Source organism: Dioscorea cayenensis, chromosome 19, assembly GCF_009730915.1.
Source record: "Dioscorea cayenensis subsp. rotundata cultivar TDr96_F1 chromosome 19, TDr96_F1_v2_PseudoChromosome.rev07_lg8_w22 25.fasta, whole genome shotgun sequence".
Taxonomy (NCBI): Eukaryota; Viridiplantae; Streptophyta; class Magnoliopsida; order Dioscoreales; family Dioscoreaceae; genus Dioscorea; species Dioscorea cayenensis.
In genome coordinates, this window is record NC_052489.1 from 17,799,110 (window position 1) to 17,802,674 (window position 3,565).

The 3,565-nt window shown below is 38.1% G+C and overlaps 1 pseudogene; it reads right to left on the bottom strand.

Annotated features, from left to right (window-relative positions):
- Window positions 1–2,409: 2,409 nt before the first annotated feature.
- Window positions 2,410–3,353, bottom strand: LOC120284097 (annotated as a pseudogene).
- Between the last annotated feature and the right edge of the window lie 212 nt (window positions 3,354–3,565).

Below are 3,565 nucleotides of genomic sequence, written 5' to 3' on the forward strand. Positions count from 1 at the left end.
GGGCAACCGTGCGCCCGCATACCAACCGCATATATTTGCCAGTGAGCTTTACGGGCAAGTGTGCGCCCGCATACCGGTCGCATATAAACAGTAAAAGTGAACATTATATTGCTACAGTAACATTGATACAGTAAATTCCGCAATTTTCACTGTTGCATTTCAAGACAAAACCCCCCCAACAAATACTCTGAGTCATTGAAAATTTAATAAATGTTTATCTTAAATAAAGATGTGAAGACAAGAATCACATACCAAATACTGTCTAATATGTGGATTGCTAGTATAAGTTTTCTTTTTCTACCAAATATAGTTCTACGAAACTCACTGTTATCAGTATTAAAAAGCATGGGTCCATCTTTATCTCCACTAGAGTCACTGGTTGATGTAATGATTTAAATGATAATAATAACTATTAATAAACCTAATTTGATGTGAAAATAAGATTCATTAATTAAAATAGCTAAAATATGTATTTTATATAAAAAAAAACGTTATTAGAAGTTATAGATAATACCAAGTTAACTACACTTACTAATTTTAGTAATAAATCGTAACTTGAATGAATTAAAATAAGATAAATCAATACAAAATTGAATTGGTTTAAAAGAAAATAAGTATTTTTTTATTCTTATCCAATAATAATCCTCTCAAATTAATTAAGAATGGGTATTGACGTACTATTCCTAACTTGAATGGCTATGTTGCTTTAGAATGTGCTTGTAGCATTGTACATCCACACTTCAATTTTACTCAAAACTCAAATGCACTTGTTTTTCCCACTTGGAATCAATGACAAAATATATTGTTGGGTTTTGGACCACATATCATGTAGGGATCTAAGGATATATGTGCACAAGTTGTGTAGACATACACAAATAATATTTATGATAATGGCATTCCCATGTTTAATGGCACAAATTTTAAAGTTTGGAAAAATAAAGTAACACTCGTTTTGGGATCTATGGATCTTGACTATGCGTTAAGGGCATCATGTCATGCACCTCTGATAGATCAAAGCTCCATTTATGACAAGAGAGTCTTTGAGAGTTGGGAGCGGTTTAATGGTATTCAATCTAATGATCATGAAAAATACAATCTCAGAGGTTTTTCAGGATACTACGTTTGAGGAAATAGATATTTAGCAATTCCTCGACACCCTAAAAGAGCGCTTCGTAAGAAGTGATAAGGTGGAGACTAGAGTTACTCTAAGGAAACTAGTCTTTATAAGGTATAAAGGTGAGGAATATATAGGAGTAGTCATCGATTTGTGTCATCTAGTTAGGAAATTAAAGGGCTTGAAAATTAAGCCACCAAAGAAGAGAAAGAGTTCAGAGTGCAGGTTCTCTGAATATTGAGCTTATAGGGATAAACTCCATTATTGTGGATTCACTTGCATTAGCGCCTATAGTTTTCAACAAGCATGTTGCTTATATGATTGGCATTAGTAAAGATGCTTTAATTAGTGGGAGTTTATATTTAGTTAGCTTAATATTTGTATTAATGTCATGACATTTCTAACAGATTTTATGAAATTTCTAGATTATTCATTGCTTTACTCTGAACTATGATCTCATAAAGTTTTTAAAATTGGACTAATTGGAAATAGACAAGCATAGATCACATTGGCTTGTAATTTCCATACTACACATCCATACTTGATCTATGTCTTTAGTTAAGTCGGTATATGTGATCATTGTGGGTTTAGTTGCATTATACTAGCGACGACTGCCCCTTTGTTCCATGTATAGATGAGGCTGATGGACGAGATTAATTTAGGTAATTATTCAGTTGTGATCACATTTTGGTTGTTGATGATAATTTATACACAATTTTTGAATTCCCGAATGTGCATGATTGTATGGTCAAAGTGGGATATTGTTTGGTTTTGGACCACACATCATGTAGGGATTTAAGGATATATGTGCACAAGTTGTGTAGACGTACACAAATAATATTTATGATTAATATGCATATCTTATCATATTTAATTTTGAATGGGCCTAATTGTGGTGATCTAATTAAAGTTTGGATTGGATCCTAATTATCTAAACTAGATGTGTAGATTTTCATAATAATAATATGGTGTGTAGAATTCCTACAGGCAAAATTGGCAAGTCTATTATGTGCAGACTTATAATTAGCGGGTAAATATCTTGTGGGGTCACCAAATTATAGCCAAATATCAAAAGGGATACCCATTTTTAATTCGTATCTTTGTGAGGGCCATAATTTGATTTCGCTTCAACGGAAGGGTACTCGCTTATTTCCGGTGATAATTTTCTGATATGGCCACCGGAACGACCACATGGACCCGCTTATGACATCTCATTTGCTGATGTGGAAGCGCCAGCGAGGATGTTATAATCCTCATCACCTTTTTTAATCCACCTCACCCCGTTTGTGGCCACATCAGCATCCCGCCCACTCCTCTTCTTTTCCCTCGTCTTCTTCATTTCCTGCCCTCTCTTCGTATCCATGGTGGCGAAAGAACTCGGCTGACCATAGAGAGTAGTTGTTTGAAGTCTTGAACTGCGCCACCTTCTCTTGCTCAGCTTAAATCTCAACATCCATCACCTTCCCCATGTCCTGAGCTGCTTGTTTAGCATTACCAACAATGATGGATGTGTACCTGCCGATCTCCGGTATTTTCATTCTCTAGTAGAAGGTGACAATCGTCGGCATAGCACCAAGCATGAGAACAAGCTTCTAGAGAAAGTCAATATGTCTTTGTGTTGATCTCCATGGATCTTTAGAGAACTTAGGGGCAGGATAGTAGTGAAGGAAAACGGCAAAGAGGATCATGGAAACGAGCCCTGCAAAGAAAATTCCAACACCTTACATGTCAAATACTACAGCGATGAACACACCACGAGTCTTCTTGTTTGCATACTCAGACATGATGGTGGCTGAAAGTGGGTAATCACCGCCTATGCCGAAGCCAAGCCAGAACCGAAAGAAGCATAGAGTAACCATGACTGCCTTGGGTGTGGTTACAAAGGAAAGGCCGGGGGGATAAATCATATATGGCCATCAAGATGAGAGTGATACCATATATCTTCTTCCGGCCGAGCTTGTCACCCAACCAGCCAAAAACTAGTTGTTCTATGAGTGTGCCAACCAGAGCCACCCCACGACAGCATTGTTCACGCTTTTGGGAGCTTTCCTAACTTTGTGTCACCTGGTATTGAGTAGTAGAGGCTGCCGAGGAGCTTGGAGACAGTAAAGATGCAAAAGAGGCCGTAGGTTACAGTGAAGAAGCCCATGCCGGCGATCACAATGGCAATTATGTGGTCCCATTGTGTGCAGGCAGTGTCAAGCACTTTGAGCACGGCCAAGTTCGATGAGTTCGACATCTTGGAGTTGCTCTGCTGCTTTCTTATTTTGTTTGTGGTGAGGTTGGAGGGCAGGAGACGAAGAAGACGAGGGAAAAGAAAAGGAGTGGGCGGGATGCCGATGTGGCCACAAACGAGGTGAGGTGGATTAAAAAGGGTGATAAGGATTATAACATCCTTGCTTGCGCTTCCACATCAGCAAATGAGCTGTCATAAGCTGGTCCACGTGGTTG